Genomic DNA, 20,833 nt, shown 5'->3' with positions numbered 1-20,833 from the left:
GTTGACTCTCCCCCTGAAATTAGATTACTAATCATAGTCTACAGTGTCTGTTTAAGGAAGTTCCAAAACTAGGTCACAGCTATTACTAAACATTACAGGATTGAGATACTAATACATGTAGAAACTTGCATGAATTAAAAAGGCAAGAGCCACGTAGAAGCTTTTGGTTCAAAGTTGCTTCTCACAGATAATATTTTATATGCTTCAAAATTGCTAAGAGACTAGATCCTAAATGTTCTCACCACAAGAAAGAATTAAACATGTCATGTGATAGAAGTGTTAGTTAAAGCTACTGATATTAATCATATGGCAATATACAAATGTATCAACACATTGTATACCTTAAATTTATATAATGTTTTATGTCAATTATACCTCAAAAAAAAGAAAGAAAAACTGATTTAATCAATTGGGTCATCAAACTCTCAACAACTGGCATGGGCTTTTAAAAAATAGTGCTCACATTTTTTGATAAGCTAATACTACATAAAATATACTTTCAGGGTAATTTTCCATATTCAAGGAAACAATGTTAGGTTTTTTTTTTTTTTAAAGCTTGGGAAATACTGAACTAAAGAGGTGTCTATTTAATATCATATAAAAAGAAAAACAATATGAATGAATGTGCCCTTTAAGCTTTAGTATTCAGTTTTATTTTCTACCTTTGGGGTATATTACTTACTCCAATTACAATTACCCAATTAAGTTTTAAGTGCTGATTAGAATCACTTTTTAAGAAAATAAAAGATAGCTTGTTTATTATTCTTTCCACAAAGTATCTGTATTGATATTATTCAGGGTTCACGGAGGGGGTGGGGGTCACCTAGACAATCCAGGTTATTTCATAAAAATAACTTAACATGGAAAAACAAAGTTGCTAGAAGACCTGAAAAGAAAACCTCAGGAAGATGAGGCAGCCCAGAGAACAGAAACTGCAGACAGCTGGTAATACCTTACAGACAAGGGTAGGAGTGGGTGTAACTGGAACCCAGGGGCTGGGGCCAGCAGCAGTCCTGCTGGATGGGTGCTGGGACCAGTAAGGGAGGGACTGTCCCCAATGGATCTGAAAGCCTGGAAGAGATGCTCCCCTAGAAGGGAAAGGAGCCGGTGGCCTGGCCTTTGCCTTCCTCACATTTTGCAGTCTCTCATGAAACCTAGTCAGAAACCAAAATTTTCAGTGGTCTGGTCCTGAGACACAGGAAGGAGTAAACCTGAGAACGATGGACTGAAGAACAGTGTTTAGTCATATAAATGGGACAATTCTATTTATCCTAACCAGATAAATAGAGACTATTAGAAGAAGTTTAAGCATAACATCTTAACATTCTCTAATTTTAACATTCTCTAATAATAAAGTGCCAATTATCTAATGTTTCGAAATTTGCTTCATTCAGAACAGCTCTTTGGTTATCTAGCCACGCTAATGTCCATGTAAAAATGAAATTAAATAAATGTCACATTTCAGATGCTCCAGTATCAAGTGAAAAATATTCAATTCTCCCTTTAAATCAAAAGAACTAAATCAAATAAAATGCAAGAAGAATTAAATTATAAAGTATTACCTATTTCTTACAAAGGACACAATACTAAAATGTATTCACGAGGTTCAAATGTCTGTCTTGACTATTTTAAGCTATCTACAGATTCTCTCAAATATCCCTTCATGAGAGAAAATCACCTGTTTTTGCAAAAAAAAAAAAAAAAAAAAAAAAATCCAAGAGAAATATAAGACTAGATTTTGGAAACATTCATAGTAATAAACACCAACAAAATAAAATTATTTCTTTATAAATAAAATGCCAAGGGAAAGAAAAAAAAGAAGAAAAGCTCACAAAAACATAGCATGAAAATTATTTTCATTGCAGTAATCAAACTTCAATCTCAGAGGCAAAACTAATCTTAACTACTAGGAATATAGTAGAAAGAGAAGTCCTCTGATGGCTAAACTAGCATGAATAGCAAAATATAATGTACCAAAGGGTCATCATGAAAATAAAACAAACTGAAACATATTTTCAGGCATTATTATATTATTATTTAAATTATCTGGATAAATACTATATCACAGATAAGCTCATTGTGTAATCAAGATGTCCCCAGACTCCACCAACCTGAAACTCCAAAATCAAGTCATGTTTGTCATGCTTCTTTTGGTGTCTAAACTATGACGGCCTTTGAGGTCCCATGACCCAAAATGCAGGAAACACATTCTTCCGCTAAGTTTCCACCCCAAATAAATTTTGGAAATTCTTGAAAAATCAATTACATTAGTCTATCAGGAAGATGTTTTAAACCCTCAAGAAACCTTGTTCAAAATGGTCACTTGTCTACAGCTATGACTTTCCCTGTGTGTTCTACAAGTGGACACTTATGATGGGAAAATAGAATCATTTATCATCTCATAACTGGCTTCATCAAGCTGTTTGCTGCTTTTTTCACATTCATTCTCCTACCTTAATTCTCAAAAGGCCAGCCAAATCCAGGCAATGATTCAGCAAAGATTTACAGAAGGCTTAGGAACATGAATGCCAAAGAGAAGAGGACAACTTCGAAGTGGATATTTAACAGCAGTGCTCCCAGAGTCAGCTGAACACACCACTCCAAACAGCGTTCTGCCCAGGCTGCCTCTTCCCTTACGACCTCCCCTTATTTCTTGAATCTCATGGCTGGTACCAGCCATGAGATTCAAGAACTGGTATGTGTCCTGCCATGTCACCTCCACCCTGAATACAGGCCCCAAACCAGACACAACACAAGCCAGAGATGCAGCTCAAGTCCACACTGAAGACAGACCACATAATCGTGCAAAGTAACGCGATTCTTTATTGCTCTGAACACAGTGATTTAAAAATGAGATTTTAAGTTTTACCTTTAACCAAAAAAACCCATTAGAGTCCCCCGCTCCTCCGCCCTGCAAAAAAAGACCAATCATCTGATTCCAAGTAAGAGTAGTAGTAGTGGTAATGTATTGCTGACATCTTCAAATTAATTCCACATTTCTCACCCATAGGGTTCCAGAAATATTAACCAGACTCACAGCACCTCTTCATACAGTAAATTACATTGTTTTTTATGTACCTTTTCTTTGGTCCTGCCCTAAAGTTGACAAGGAGACTTAAAGGGATTAAAAATGTTTTTAGGTTAAGCATAGTTCCTTACTATAGAGGCATTTCCATATAGATATGATGCCGGTATAAATGACAGGAGAGTGACAGTTCAAGCTGTGGCTAAATTTTATTTGGATATTCTAAGAAGTTTTCTCAGGAGATGACCTTGAGATGGACCTGATACGGAAAAGGAGCCACTATTTGATAATATGAGGGAAAATATAATCGTTCAGAAAGAGGCTAGGATTTTGGATCACAAATAACCTTGCTACAAATGAAAAGCAGAGAAAGGAAGCGAAACTGTGGTAGAACAGATACGGAATTAACAAATGTAAGCAGAAGACAAATAATATAGGGCCTTGCACAAATGTTAAGGAGTCTGGATTGGTTTTTTTTTTCCCCAAAGTGTAGGTGAAAGCCATTGGAGGATTTTATGCAGGAGAGCGATATGGTTTGGCTCTCATTTTTAAATTATGACTCTGGCTGCAGAGCATGGATTGTAGGGAAAAAGACTGATTAGTTAAAAATCTATTACATAAAGTAAGGTGACTAATGACAGTGTCTTGGGCTAAGGGGAACAGTGAAGCTCGAGAGAAGCACAATTATTTTGGAGGCAGAGCTGACAGCCCTTGATGGTATGATTGCATGTAAAATATGAGAAGAATCAAGACTTTTTTTGCTTATATATATATATATATATCCTTTTTTTTTTTTTTTTTTTTTTTTTTGCTTGTTTGGGGCTTGGGTATCTGGGTAGAACAGAATCAAGCAGGAACAGGTTTGGGGGTAATATCAAAATTGCAGTTTTGATCTATTTAGTTTGAGACAACCTATTTAAATTCTAGTGAATATGTCAAATAGATATTTGATGCTAACGGGAGATGTAGAACCAGAGGTATACAGCTGTGAGTCAGTAATATACAGATGTTGTTCAAACCCAGAGACTTATAACAGACTTTTTAGAGAAATGAGAGTTGAGAAAAGTATAGCATTTAAGACTAAGCCTGAGGTCTTAGAACGAGAGGTTACGTGGAGGAGGAGTGCTGAAGAAAGCAGATGGAGCTAAAGGTCCACCAATCGTCTGTTGCCGAAAGAGCAAATAATATGAGTGATGAAAAGTGATCCTTTTCTTTGGCAAAAAGGAGATCATTGATAACCCTGACAAGAGTAGTTTCAACAAAGTGTATGGGAAGAAAGCTCAAATGCACAGGGCTGAGGAGACACCGGAATCATCATTACGATTCTACGCATCTGGAGCTCTTACTAGTAGAAACTGCTTCACATCATGTCTTGGCAAACAAGGAAGCTTAAGCAACACATGTTTAACTTATAAACCTACTTTTATCCCCCAAGACCAGAGATGACTGGGAAACGACTTTGAGGTCGTTTGGTCCACTTTATGTCAAGCCCAGTGATAAGAGACTCGATCAATCAAATTCTCCCTCTGTGATCTGACTTTGAAGTGAAAAATGTAACAATCAGCGGGAACTGAACTTAAAAAGATTGGCAGAGCAAGGCCTCAGGACTGGAGCTTTGATGGGTTCTGAAGTCATTAATAGACATAAGCTATGAGTTCAGAAAAAGCCATTCAGGAGAGAGGATAAGATACCTACTTCTTAGCCTAAAAGACCCACAGTGACTGGGAAAACAGAGATGAGATTAGCCAGAGATAGATGTCCACAAACCTCTTGATGCAAACATCTCTAAAATGCCTCAGAATCATGAGTAACTCCATTTCTAGTCTGGTACTTCAGTTCCTGCTCTCACATCAGGTCTTGTTTTGTGGATCTCATAAGACCTAGTTTATCTTACTGCTGTAGCTCTTGCATCCGTACAACAAACCACTAACCCTGGCGATTCCTGAGTGTGTTTTTTTTTTCTACACAGCCAACAGATTCTCACTAATATAAGATACTATGCACAAACAATAGTTTACCAGGTGCTCAGAATAAACAAGTCAAATAAATAACCACTGATAGGACATTCATAAAATTGGCAGATTCAAAAAGTGATTTAAAAAAAGAAAGTGTTAATGTACTTCTTGGAGTTGATGAACATGAGTTGATTCATAGAGTTACTTGCATTGTACTTATTCACTTTACACTAGAAAATAATGAAGTGTTGAAAACTAGAAGACAGGGCAGTCGATTCTTTACAGGAGGAATGGCCAGGGATATGTTTGATTTTTGCTTTTTCGCTAAGTTTTGCTGTTACTGATCACAGGGAGAAACTGAAAAGTTTAAGTACTGATATCATCCAATTATGTGTATGTGTATGTGTATGTGTATGTGTATGTGTATGTGTATGTGTATGTGTATGTGTATGTGTATGGAGTGGGGGGAAAAAGATCTCTGCCAGGGAAATGCCATAATCCAAAACTTAAAATGACATGCAGTTGCCTACCTCATCCTTCCTTGTTTTATTTTTCCAAAACATTGGTGGCATTTTTACTGATAGAATTTTTTCTTTATCTAAGTGTACTTGATACAGGGATGCAGAAAAAGTGCCCTTTCCTCTACCAAAAGAAAAAAACAAGAAACTCTGTATGCTCTGATTGAAGATGGGAAAGGTTTTTAATTAAACCTCTCTCTTCTCTTGACAAAAGTAATGAAGCTTTAGAAAGTTACCTTCCAAACCCTGCTAACACGGGTGGCCAAAAAATAAAAAAAATAAGAACACAAAATATTACGAAGAAATTTATGTAAAAGACTTTTATAAAGCGCTGAAAGATTGTCAAAATAATTCTCCCAAGGTTGTATTATGATAAGGTTGATGATTAGGACCATAAAACAAAGCTTCTCGACCTTAAACACATCACAAATCTTCTCTTAAGGATGCTAAATATACTCTGGCAGAATGTGACAGGGCTTTTCCCATTGCCCAGATAATGTGACCTTGAGCCCCTACAGCTGAGCTCAGTATTAAAGGGCCCAAACAGCTGCGATGCAAAATCAGAGATGCCTCTGGCTTGTTTTTAATCACAATCTTCTCACTAAAGAATCAAAGGATTCCACAGAAAGTGTGAGTTTGCTTAGGGAAGATGAGAAATACCAATATTTGATATTTTCTTCCTGCTCCATAGGTAACTCTCAGAGAAATTAAGTTGCTTTTCATTTCAATTAACAGCATGATCGACAGTGAATATGATTCCCCCACACTCAGAAAGAAGTAGTGGATAAATATCCCATTTTACACAATAAGCATTTTGCTCTTCATTCTCTCCTATTTCTATGCCCCTTCTGCTCTCTTCTTTCTAGATTGCCCATATTATACACACACACACACATATTCACATGCATAACAGATAAAGAAAATGTGGTATACATATATCTGTCAACAGACAATTAGGCACTTTCCATATCTTGGCTCTTGTGAATAAAGCTGCAATAAACATGGGAATACAGATATCTCTTCGAGATCCTGATTTCATTTCCTTTGGCTATATACCCAGAAGTGAGATGGGTGGATCACATAGTAGTTCTATCAATATTTTTAAATTTTTGAGGCGTCTCCATATTGCTTTCTACAGTGATTGTACCAATTTTTATTTCCACCAACATGGTACAAGCGTTTCCTCTTCTCCACAGCCTGGTCAACACCTGTTATCTTTTATCTTTTTGATAATAGCTAGTCTAACAAGTGTGAGGTGATATCTTCATTGCGGCTTGGGGCAGGGATGGGGAGATGTTGGTCAAAGTGTACACGGTGTCAATTACGCAAAATGAATAAATTCTGGAGATCTAATGTACAGCGTGGTGACTGTCATTAACAATACTGTGTTGCATACTTGATATTTTCTAAGAGGGTAGATCTTAAGGGTTCTGACCATGAAAGAAAGAAAGCAAAAAAAAGAAAGAAAAAGGTATGTATAGGGATAAATATATTAAATTAGCTTGATTGTGGTGATCCCTTGACAACGTATGCATGTATCAAAACATCAAGTTGTATACCTTAAAGGCATACAATTTTTATTTATCAATTATACCTCAGTAAAGCTGAAAAAATAAAAGGAAGCCTAAAGGATATACGTAACAGTAAGATCAGACCTAGAAAGAAAACTTTGCCTTAAAACACAGGCTGTGTTCATTCTCTTTCAGTAAGAAACCAAACTGAAGTAAACACAACATTAACTTTTGCTACGTGCTTTACTGCCATGTCTGCAAAGACCCTGTGGGATATAAACCTAGGACCTATACGTAGGGTCATATTTACCCTATAATTGTTTAAATTACTTAAGTACAGGGCCAGTTGTTTGAAATTCTTTCACTTTGTTTGGTTTTTCATTTTCAGAAACACATTGACTTGCTTCCTAATATACCACTTAGCAGCTAAAAAATATAGGCTTACATTTTATAAATAAATGCAAAGCCCAGAGAGTGACTTGAGTGGCATGTATTTCCTCTTTATAGCATAAGAAAAATACACATAATTATAAAGCTTTTATCTTCAAATGTCTTTTTAAAACTTTAACATAGTTATATATAGGTGTGTGTATATATATATGTACAAAAACACATATACTCACACACTTCTGTATATAACTACATGTTATACATATGTGTATATGTATCTCTATATGAATGATACATATAAATTATATATATTGTCTTAATAATAAATGAGAAAAACTTGATTCAAATACATTTAATGAAAAAAATATGATAGCTACCAAGAATGAGTAACAGTGAGTAGAATATCAATATCATCTGATTAATTTATTTAAAAACACAAAATTACAAACCTGCCATCACATTTAAATATATAATAAAGAAGAATTCAGACAGTTTCATTATTTTTAACCAGAGATATTCACATTCATAATGATTTCTATTCATACATTTTTCTCTCAATTCTTGAAAATCAATGCTATTCAATTACATCTAAAATGTATCATTCAGCAGACTTCTGCTTAACAATATGGTAGATTAGATACCCTTTACAACCTTCCAATGAAACAACTAACTCAGCATAAAATATATTTTTAAAAACCTTATTGTAAATGCATTGCTGGGTTGGCACAAAAATAAAAAGGACACAAAGCTCCAAAATGCAGTACTACCAAGAATCTTGGGATGTAACCTAGTGCCAAAGACTGCTTTCATCCTGAAAGCTTCTGCTGGACCCTGGAGGGTACGAACTTTGGTGACTGCAGAGGGCATGAGTAATAGGACAGAAAGCCTAAGATTTGCAAAATCCCCTCTATAAATAACTGATATTTCCATAAACACTTTTAAATGAGATACAAAAAAATTGAAATAAAATGGCCTTTAATTGAAGCTCTCCCAAGAGTCTGAAAAATATAAAAATATTTTCTGTAGAAGTCAAACTAAAAGTCTAGCCTCAACATATCTGTATCAATAAATTTTCAAGAAAAACGAGAAACTCACAGTCTGGAAAATTCACAAAACACACAAGAAAACAAGCTACCACGAATAAAAACCAACCAAAACAAAGAGCAAGTGAAACAGAACCTCATAAATTACAGCTAGGGTAATTATCAAAGACCCTAAAATAAGTAGGGTTTATATGTTTAAAGAAACAAAAGATAAGCTTGAAAATATAATCAGTAAAGAGATTTAAAAAGAAAAATATTCTGTATGTTTTTAAAACATGGTCACATATGTTGTATTTGTACCATATGAAAGACATAAAGATACAAATAAAATTTTTAAATAAATTTTTAAAAGACTGGAATGAACATTACTAGAAAAGCTGGAATTACTGGAGTTACTAGGATTAACATAAAACGTTAATAAAAGATTACTTCTGGATGGTTAGTTTGGACGATGAGAAGACTTTCACCTGTCTCCAAATTACAAACTAAAGCCAGTGATATAACAGATGACTTTAACTTCTGCTGTGTGTACACTTTTGTTTCCTAAATACAAATTATAAATACTTTGAAGAATTAAGATCTAGTCAAAATTATCAAATTGTATAAAGTCCACAAGAAAACAGCTCTGGAGTTGGTAATGAGAAGGTTGTTGACTCCCAAGATTGGTGTTTCAGTGAACAAATGGAAAAAATCATAATGCGAAGTTCAAGAATATGCTGTCAGAAAGTGGAAGTACCATCTATAGGTGAGTCACATATGAACACTATCCATGAAAGGATAACTTGGTGATGAATAAAGAAGGTAGACTAGGTGGCCTTTCTATTAAGATTGGTGCATTTCAAAATTGAGTGAGGGAGCCTCTAAAGGGGAATTTTTTTTTTTTTTTTATAAATTTATTTATTTTTGGCTGCACTGGGTCTTCGTTGCTGTGTACGGGCTTTCTCTAGTTGCGGCGAGCAGGGGCTGCTCTTTGTTGCGGTGCGTGGTCTTCTCATTGCGGTGGCTTCTCTTGTTGTGGAGCACGGGCTCTAGGCGTGCGGGCTTCAGTAGTTGTGGCTCACGGACTCAGCAGTTGTGGCTCGCGGGCTCTAGAGCGCAGGCTCAGTAGCTGTGGCGCACGGGCTTAGTTGCTCCGCGGCATGTGGGATCTTCCCGAGCCAGGGATCGAACCCGTGTCCCCTGCATTGGCAGGCGGATTCTTAACCGCTGCGCCACCAGGGAAGCCCCTAAAGGGGAAATTTTTGAGGATTATGAACAGTTGAGAAATAACTGAAAAGAAAGTCATAGATGAGGACAATGTAAAATTATGGCAAGACAAGTCTTGGAAAAAAGGAGGAAGAAAACTTTCTCTGCAGCGGGAGGAAAGAAGAAGAGCCTGGGTCAAAGAGAACAAAGTAGAAACAAATGGAATTAAAGGGGAGTAGTTTAAGGTTTGCAGCCTCAATCTTCTTGATAAATAGGAAAGTCATTCTCTAAGAGAAGTGAAATCCTGCTTGAGTGGAGCCATTTTTCTTGGTAAGTAGATGATGATGCTCTGGGGTGCAGATGTCAGTGACCTGATCAGTGCCTTGCGAGGCTACTGAATAGGCTCACTAGAAATACCTTTTGGGATGATTATTTCCATGAAATTATTAGACTGCACATTTATAATATCTAAGTTGACCCTTCTGGTTTTATCACCTGGCAAGGAAACAGTTGATCTGTTTTACAATGGCAAATTAGTATGATAATAAATAAGATGGACAAATAGTGTTTTTTATTTGTTTTAAAGGCAAACTACTGCCATGGAGACTATGAGATGTGATTACGTGAGTGTAGAGTGTAGAACAGTGAGAAAGAAGGAAAAGAAGAGAGAAGGGATGAGAAGAAAACAGAGACGAAAGAAGGCCAGAGAAAGCTATGGAGAAAAGCAAGAGGAAAGGGAAATGGACAAGTGGAAACTTAATTTGATTAAAAGTAAATATGGGGCTTCCCTGGTGGCACAGTGGTTGAGAGTCCGCCTGCTGATGCAGGGGACACGGGTTCGTGCCCCGGTCCGGGAAGATCCCACATGCCGCGGAGTGGCTAGGCCCGTGAGCCATGGCCTCAGAGCCTGCACGCCCGGAGTCTGTGCTCCGCAACGGGAGAGGCCACAACAGTGAGAGGCCCGCGAACCGAAAAAAAAAAAAAAAGTTAATATGATCGAGAAGATTCCCATGAGGACAAGCAGAAAGGAGGAGGAGGAATGACAGAGGAAGGAAGGGAAGAAAAACTTCACAGCCATGACTGAGGCTGGAAAATTGATCGTGAAGCAAATAATAACAGCTGAACAAAGAGAAAGGAAGCAAAAGCACATGGAAAGGAAATGAGTTAATATTTATAGAATGCCTACATTTTACTTTGCTGCTACTCTAAACACTTCACAAGTATTAACTTACTTAACCTTCACAAAAAATCTATCAAGTTTGTGCTATAATGTCTGCATTTTACAGATCAAGTACTCATGACACAGAGGGCTTGACTGGCCAAGGTAACACGACCTCATCTACAGAAGATTCAGATTCAGGCAGTTAGATTTCTGTGTTATTAATCAACAGTCTTACACTACAAGAAGCAAGGGAACGGATGGGGGGGGGAAAGAAAGAAAAACATGAAGCTGCCAGATGCAGGAACCAATTTGCCTCCATTCAAACCCCTGCTCTTTATGCACCTGATAAACCTGTCCATGTTTCTCTGCCCTATAGCTCCTCCTGTTCAGTGACTGACAGCTTTCATCTATAAACTGAAGACTAAATCCTTCCAAAACCCAGACCAGAAAATTCCCTGGAAATGAAGAGGGAAACCAAGTTAGTGTCTAGGAAGCTAATGATAAGTCCTTGATTCTCAATGAGTCTCGCTTTGGTTTGATTAGCACCTGGAAAAGTATAACAAGAGATGGACTTTTCTGACTATCAAGGCTGGAGCAAATTTTGGGAAGTCTTTCCAAGATATATTCATATATGCTAAACAGCAGCAGGATCCAGCAGGTTCAATGCCTTTATGAATAATAAGGGTTGCATTAAAATCTTGGATATCATTTCAGAGGAAACTGATAACAACAGCTGAAGCAATACTTATATTTATACAAACACAAGAGTCATGAAATTAAGTGTATGAAATATCCTTTCCTTCCTCAGAAGAAAGAAAAATTTGGAAAAGACTGCAAACAGCCTGCAAGCAAATTATCTGGATCAATCCCAGCAAGGCACAGACTTGGTAAGAGAAACAATACATGTAAGACTGTCCCACCGCGTTCTCTGCCACTGTTGCACTGGATTACCTGATTATTGAGCAGGGTTTTATTAGTGTTACCCCATGACAGATTCACCAGAATTTATACTAAAAACAATGACCTGAGATTCCAGCAAAATTGTCTCTTAGGTATGACATAAACTTCTTTTATCCACTGCCTTCATTAGAGAATAAACATATTAATCGAAAATTTTCTGCTTTTGTTTTAAGCTTTCTCTCTCATTTGCTCTTTCAACTTTGATTCCTAAATTAGATTAGAGATCAACAAACTTGATGAACGCTTTCAATTTTTTTTTTCCAAGTACTTACTCTAGATGATGTCTGGTTTACAAAACACAGCAGAGCTTCCTGAAAATCCCCCGAAAGACTATATTATTATACACAAGTATTACAGAAGTCCCCTTCCAGCCCTCACACTCAAGGTCAGGTAACTATGATTATTTATATCATTTTGCATCACACTATTAATTAGACCTACTAAGTCTAATACTATATACACTACATAAGCGGATACAGTATTTTGATGCTCAACAGCACCCCATAAGACAATCTTCCAAACAATATCCAGGATCCATGTCTAATCATATAAAAATTAGAATAAAAAGTATGCTAACAAAAGTAAACTAAATATAGGAAACTACCTAATGAACACAGCTGTAGACTGTGCCGGTTAGTTTTCCCTTGGTTCTCACCTACATTTCTATTTTTCAGTGTTCCCTCTGGATTTCAGGAGGCAGAAGTGCAGACTGCATTTTCCAGATATATTTACCAGCTTACTCTCAGTTAGTTTCAACAAGTAGGGACCCTGGCAGGAAATGGCAGAGCAGTAAAAATGGAGAAGATATTTTTTGCTCTGCTCTTCCCAGCCCTTGCCACAGGAGCAAGAGGACAGAGGAGGGTGGGCTATTCTGGGCAAATGCGTGTCTAGTAGAAACTGCACGTGAGTGTTGGCTTTAGAATCAGTGCAGGTTCAGCAGCACCAGGGAGCTGAGTTTTTATTTAGTAGAAGCAACAAGGTTCCAACAGCAACAACAAAGGCAGCACCTCTGGAAGATCAGAAGTGTGAGTTCATGAGTTCCAGCCAAGTAGTAGTCTTGGCTTCCTGACCTCTGGGTAACACTTCCTTTTCCATCTCAGGGCCCCCTTTTGCTGTTCAAGGCCCCCAACCACACCTCCCACTTAGTTCTCCAAACCTTCCAACATCTTCATAACCAATTTTACATCTCTGGTTTCTGATTTTCCAACTAGACATTTCCTGTACTTCAATTATGAAATAGGATGCACTACAAAGATTGTCATTCATGTCACTGAAAATCAATATAGATATCACCATAGAAATAACATTATTATGTACAATACTGTGCACGATTTTTAGTTCCCAGATTAGTCTGCAAATATCAATTTAGCCCATAATGTTTCAAAGCATTATGTAAGCATATGAAGACAGAGTCATGGGTCCCGCACACCACAGGTTAAGAAGAGCTCTGCTACAGGAAAGTACTCAGAGTACTTTTCTCATGTTTATAATGGGGTGAGAACATGTATTTTTCTATTTGCTAATTCTCTGCTTTTTACTTGCTTCCTGCTTTCCACATATATTTACCACTGAAGATATGGTGGGGAATAAAACCATGTCTCTCCTCCCTGCTCCTTGAATTTCTGCTGGAGACTACATTATACAAGTAAATTAGTTAATTACAAAACATTGTAATTGCAATGTCAAAATAAAAATTTCTTTTTATATAAATGTGAAGTTTTCAAATTACCTTGGGCCAGGGGGTGTCCTTAAGTTTTAGAGAGTATTGGAATAATATGAGATATTGTATTTGTACATTAGAAGAGTTGTATCTTGATGAGGAACAGTGTTATTAGGGATGCCTCCAAACCCCAAAATTGTACTGAATATCCCCAACCTCCAGGACAGAGCTTTTCAGTGAGGAAGCATCCAGGAGCTGAGACTCTGCCGGAGCTGGGGATCATGAGACTAAGATTTCTATGGGGCCAGGATGAGCGAACTCGGGAAGTGGAGTTATAACGTAATGTCCATTTCTACCATGTGTGATTCCAATCAGCTTCCTAAATTGCCCAATATTTTGTTTCTTTGTTTTATTTTTCATGTTTTCAAGAACTGGCCTAATGCTTTCTTTCCTTTACCACTACGTGTTACTTTTCACAGAAGGTTTTCTTGTTTAATCCCAACCTGGTTCCACAACAAAAGGAATGATCCCACACACTTCCATTCCAAGCTTTGTGTGAATTTTTAGGGCTGATAAGGTAAAAGGAAAGTGACATGCAGCAAGAATGAGTATTTCTACGCTTCCTCTTTTTCCATCACTAAGAAAAATCAACTTAGATGATAAAAGTAACTCAATAAAGTTAACTTATATTTCAGGGAAAATTACTGCTGAGATGGCAACAAATCTGAGAAAGCTACTGAAACAATAGTCAGCATATCACTTAGCAAAACAGCAGCTTAGGGCTGCTGCCAGCCTTTCCTGCACGATGGGAAAAATTAGAAAATTGTACCTCATCAGAGCGGAAAACATGGAAAAAGTTATTTCCTCTTTGTGGACAGAACTGAAAAACACACAGAGCCCTTTCCAGTACACAGGCCCTTTCAGAGCCCACTGCATGGAGAACCCAGACACAGACAAGACTAGGGTCAGTGAGGTGAACTTAGCCAGGCCTTGGAAACTAGCCAGCTCTGGTCCACTTCACTTTAGCAGACACTCTGGAAAACACAAGCAGGAAGAACTATGGCCCTGACCTGCAACTAGACCTACCAACCAGTGACAAATAGAAAATAGAATTTCATGCAAGCATTTGCATGTAGACGTGGGGACAGTAGGGACTCCAGTAACGAGAAATAGGTTCTCGGAGGTCATGGTACCCTGCTGAGGAAGTGAGACCTCAAATACCAGCCAGAACTCTACTGGACAGCAAAGACTCAAAGAGGAGCTAGATAAGCAAGGTAGAAACCCGCTCTAGAAGGGACGTGCTGTTTGAAAGATTATCAAGACAGACATCCCGCCTCAGAGGAACAAACTAGAGCCCTCTGATGAGACAACTGTGCAGGAAGTAGGTTAGTGAGTCCCAGGGTCTGGGATTTAACCTTCTTGGTTGTCTCCTGCCTAAAATTGGGTTTTGTCCTAGGGATCAGAACAGGGCTGAGTGGTGATTTAATTGCTCCTATCATAGGTACAGAAAACCAGATAAGGCTTAACATTCACAGGTGTTTATAATAGTTTCACCACACACTGGCAATACAGTTCTTCCACAGCTGACTTAGGGTAGAGGTGCGGCAGAAAATGGTACCTGAGATCATGAATAAGGATCATGCAGTGGGGAAAGAGACACCCTCAGGAAGCAACAGGCATAAGCAAAGATGAATAGGGATAACCTGAAGCAGCAGCAAAGAGAAAGAACAGCTAATGGGAGTTAAGCATGGTAAGTTGGAGACCACCTCGTAGTATTATTTTCACATATACATCAAGCCTTTATTCACACCACCAGAGAATGCCAGATGCATTTCACCTTTTATAACATTGATATATAACTTTATTTATAGTCTGAGGGGTTTTCTTGTTTGTTTTTCCAAAGTAGGCAGAAGTAATAGGCATTGACTGTCAGTGCAATTTTCCGAGGTACTAGTATCAAATAGAGGAAAGACAGTTAAATGCAGATGTAGGGTACTATGTCTTGCATAATGAGCTCAGCATATAATAGACTCAGTTTTGCCACACACCAAAACAGAGAATCACTACTTTCTAATACTGGCATTTTGCTCTGAAATTGAGTCATATAAAATAGCTATAGAAGAGTAACTTGAAAAAAATACGGTTCTACTTCTGTAATTTCAGTACCAGTTTTCATATCATAGAGATATCTTGCAGCAGAAAGAAGTAAGACATTATCAGAGGTTCAGAGTAAAAACCTAATTCCATTTCATATAGGTAGGTGGGTAAACTTTCCTTTTAATCAAGCTTGAGTTTTTATAGCTTCTATCACCTCTATACCACAACTACAACAGAAAGAAGACACGGATCATAGATAACTTCGTGATAATATCAGTCTCAAAAACTAGCACTATAAAATTTTAACTTTTTATCATTAGAAACAAAAGGTAAAAACTAATAAATAGTAACAGGCAAACAAATAAAAACATTGGCTTGAAGTTTTATTACAAACCCTAATACATCGAACTGATACCTAGGTATTTGAGATCTAAGCCACCATAAGGAAAAAAACTAAAAGAGCTCTCTCCAAGACAAAGCTTTTTCATATGCAAATTATTAACTTCAAATAAATGTTTTTTTCTAAACCCAGATTTTTATGTTAGTTGGTGATCTGACTTCAAGTATGGTTAGTGTTCTAGGGACACATAAAAAGACCTGCATTCTTTTTTTTTTTTTGGGGGGGGGGTTTACCAGGCCAAAGTCTTAAGTTCTCCAACAGAAGTTAGAGGCTGTCATCAATGAGGAAAAAATTCAGGGATGTAACAATCTTAAGTGTTGCTGTTCATAAGCAAAATAGTCTAGTATAGGAGAAAGGGAGAAATAATTTTGAATACACGTCTACACACACCTATACACACACAGCCCACAAGTCTGTATTGAAAGACACAGGTAGTTTCTTATAAACTTAACGTCCATAGATGGCTGTGCAGTAAAGAATCAAAATATTGGGGCTTTCCTGGTGGCGCAGTGGTTCAGAGTCCGCCTGCCGATGCAGGGGACGCGGGTTCGTGCCCCGGTCCGGGAAGATCCCACATGCCGCAGAGCGGCTGGGCCCGTGAGCCATGGCCGCTGAGCCTGCGCGTCTGGAGCCTGTGCTCCGCAACGGGAGAGGCCACAACAGTGAGAGGCCCGCGTACCGCAAAATAAAAAACCAAAATATTGATGAGAAGCAGAGAAATAAGGGGAGGATATTGCCGAAAGGCAAGGAGAACAATCATCAACGGCATATGATTCTTGGAATCAAAATACATCATCAAATTACATTCTAGAAGTAAATATTTTTCAAAACCAAGATACTCCCTTTTCCTTTGAAACAGGTAATTTCTAGCTCCTTTAAAATCTCCCTTGCTTTGCAGTTACGCATAATAAGGGTGTTTGTTTATGAAATGCAAATGACCCGATTTTCAGCTCCGGAAACGTGGCAGTTAGTGACTTCCCCTCCTGTCACCGCAAATTCATAGAAAGTCTAAACAAAATACAGTGTAGTACTGAAAGGGAGAGCTGTACAGTTCATTGAAAGGAAACAACATTGAAATGAAGCTATGGATCTTCATGAACTCGATAGATGACAGATGTTGATTGAAGCCTAAATGGTTCTGAGACAAATGTACATTAATATAAAAAAGTTAGATTCCTATTTCATACCATTTGCAAAAATAAATTGCAGATGGATTAAAAATTGAAATGTGAAAAATAAAACATTAAATTTAAAAATAAAATATACACAGAATCGGGCTTCCCCGGTGGCTCAGTGGTTAAGAATCTGCCTGCCAAGGCAGGGGACACAAGTTCGAGTCCTGGTCCGGGAAGATCCCACATGCCGCAGAGCAACCAAGCCCATGTGCCACAACTACTGAGCCTGTGAGCCACAGCTACTGAGCTCATGCACCACAACTACTGAAGACCGCGTGCCTAGAGCACATGCTCTGCAGCAAGAGAGGCCATGAGAAGCCTGCGCACTGCAACAAAGCGTGGCCCCCGCTCACAGCAACTAAAGAGAGCCCGCGTGCAGCAACAAAGACCCAACGTAGCCAAAAATAAAATAAACAATTAAAAAAAAAAAGGTACAGAGAATCAAATCACTTAAAAAGCTTTTAAAGTGGCTAATTAGTATTTAAAGTTCATCATAACAAAACTCAACATAAAATGAAACACAGCCAGTGATGAGAGCTGTTTATGCCCCATCACTATGATGCATATGTCCTGCATAGCATTAATACCTCAATTATAAAGATTTCCTACAAATTTATAAGAAAAAGATAAAAATTGATTTTTATAATAGGCAACATATTAAAAACAGGCTTTTTTTTTTGGAAAAGAAGGGTTGGTAGGGATGAGATGCAGCTGGAACTCTGACTTTCTGCCCTTAGTCTTTAAGAACAACGTGTTCTTAATAGGGAGATGTAGGTCAAACTTTCAGCTGTATGATGAATAAGTTCTGAGGATCTAATGTACAGCATGGCGACTACAGTTAACTATACAGTACTGCACACCTGAAGTTTGAGAATAGACCTTAAGTGTTCTCATCACACACACACAAAAGTCTTAAATATGTGAGGCGATGGATGTATTCATTATCTTGATTTTGGTAAACATTTCACAAAGTATATGTATATCAAATCATCATGTTGTACACTAAATATATACTATGACATTTCTCAATTATTCCTCACTGAAGCTCGAAAAAACCTGTAGCTTGAAATAATAGTATTTCAATAGTTGTACTGAAAATAATTATACTTCTAGGTGTAAATCCTACCAAGACCAGAGGCACTAAAAGAGACAAGTACAAGGATGTTTACTGAGCCTAACAGTAAAATCAACAGCAAGAAAACGAAAACTGAAATAAAAATACCCACCAGTAAGGAAACTAGACGAATAAACGGTGGTATATTTGTACAATGGGATAGTATGCTGCAATATCCCATTGTATAAAGGACAATGACATTGAATGACTAGATCTGTATATGTTAACCTGAATACTTCTTGAATAGATAAAAACAGATTAATAGAAATAAAAGTAACACTTTTATAAATAGTAAAGACAAAATATATTGACATGGTACACATATTTAATAAAATATGAAAACATGCAGAAACCACAAATTCATGCATGTGACTCTACAATTATTTCAAAATAAAACAATTGATTGTAAAACCTAGAAAGAGAGAATCCAGTTTTAGTGGTTAGGTAACTTGTTCAAGGCTACACATGTTCAAAGTAGTTGAAAGGGAACACAAACTAAGCTCGGCTTTAGTGCAAATTGACTTGAAATATCTGAAATATTCAGACAGAAGTTTTCAAAAGACACTTGAAGATATAAAAACATGAGATTCAGCATATAAGTAATAAAACTAATCTCTGTATTATTTCTTTCCTAATATAAGCATAGACTTAAATAAATAAGTCCATCACTCTAAATCTCTGGTACCAATAACCTCAGAGGGACAGAGGGAGTGACCCTTGGCTTACATTCTACACAAAGTCAAACAGTGATTTTCAGCCTGTGCTTTATTTTACTAATATGTCAAATTATCACAGAAATTCCAATGGAGACTTCATGAACATCTGAGGAGGATTATTTAGTTAGTTACAATATACCTGTCCATATATTTTGATCCATATCATTTTTATAGGAAAGAAAAATCACTTTTCATATGGTATTATTCTATTGTGATTAGATTTTGATTATATTAAGTACCTTTATGTAATAAAGGATGATTTTTAGAACACAGCAAATGTATATCAGTCTTGTTTACTTCAAAATGATTAGTGTTCTTATGCTTCACTTTAATTATTTAAGAACTCAAACTATTTTTCACGCTTTTTTAAGTTTTCTTGGGTTTGGTTATTTTCTCTACTTATCTTCACATCTAAGGCAACCAAAAAATTTCAATATATTTGTTTGCTGATATGTTTACTTCTACATTAATCATTTATTCTAAAACTATCCTTGGGTTTGGGGTAAAATTCTCATGAAAGCAAACAAACCATAGAGTCTATAATGGTTAAATCTAGTTAAACATACGTTCTTTTTTTCCATTGTACATTAATAAGTTTCATATACTGTATACAGGTAAGATATCATTTAAAGCAAAATCTCACTGAAAAAAAGTCTATCACGGGACTTCCCTGGTGGTACAGTGGTAAAGAATCCACCTTCTAATGCAGAAGACGTGGGTTCCATCCCTGGTCGGGGAACTAAGATCCCACATGCCACGGGGCAACTAAGCCTGCGCGCCACAACTACTGAGCTCCAGCACCTCAACGAGCGAGTGTACCACAAACTACAGAGCCCGTGTGCCCTGGAGCCTGCATGCCACAACTAGAGAGAGAAAACCCCTACACCACAACAAAAGATCCCGCATGCTGCAACTAAGGCCCGATGCAGCCAAAAAAAAAAATACTTTTTAAAAAGTCAATCACATGTTACTATAACAAAATTGTTTCATAGTTTGAGGGATTGTGCAATAAAGAATTCACCTTATTTTATTTATTTCTTCATTTATTAAAACATTAATATTTACAAAATTTTCTTTTCTAGAGTAAAAATGGCACCTCACTCCTTCAAATCATTGCTAGTTTCAGGAAATGCACTTAATCACCTATTTGATAAAATATAAAGTGGGAGAGTCATTATTTTTCTTGCTTGTTTTTGCCTAAGGTGAGAGTCAAAAGTTAACATGTTGAACGTGCTGGAAGGGAGAATAGCCACAGAGAAGGTGATTATGGCATTTCTGCCACAATGTTCATAGAGACTGACAATGTTTTCAGTCTCTATTTTCTATTTAAAAAGACAATGCATTGGAATAATCATTACTATTCAAAAGTTCCATTCCAGTCTGTGTTCTAGTTGACCTCTGGTCCCTGGAGAGCAGTTCAGTCAATCAACTTCACCTTAGGATTGATTAAATTCATATTTTATATTTTTCAATCTTCTTCTCTCTCCAGAAGTATTGAGGTTAATAAAAACAAAACAAAACAAAACACCACGTCCTTCAAACCAAGACACTTTTGAAAGTGGAAGGAATGCTATTATTAATTACCCCAGGAATAAAAGCACAAACCTGGACTATACCAAGCATACTGGGACATGTGGTCATTATAATGATGTATGTTAGAATAACACTTTTTCTGATGTTTGAGTCCTAACACATTTCACAGTGTTCTGTAAGCTCCTCTACAAAAGGAAGCATCAGTTTTGAATGATACCTTTTCTGAAAACTTCAATGTGATACCAACCCATTAAAGCAAAGTTAAAATTTAAAACATTAAAAGAGACGGCCATGATTCTCTAAATAAAAACACATGTACATATGTGTGTTAATTACATATATATGTCTATGTCTATCTATCTATCTGTCTATCATCTAGCTAGCTAGCT

Source organism: Aethalodelphis obliquidens, unplaced genomic scaffold (assembly GCF_003676395.1).
Source record: "Aethalodelphis obliquidens isolate GAN/ISIS:26980383/991018 unplaced genomic scaffold, ASM367639v1 scaffold5, whole genome shotgun sequence".
NCBI lineage: Eukaryota > Metazoa > Chordata > Mammalia > Artiodactyla > Delphinidae > Aethalodelphis > Aethalodelphis obliquidens.
The sequence above is the reverse complement of the archived record's forward strand: the minus strand, read 5'-3'. Positions refer to the sequence as shown.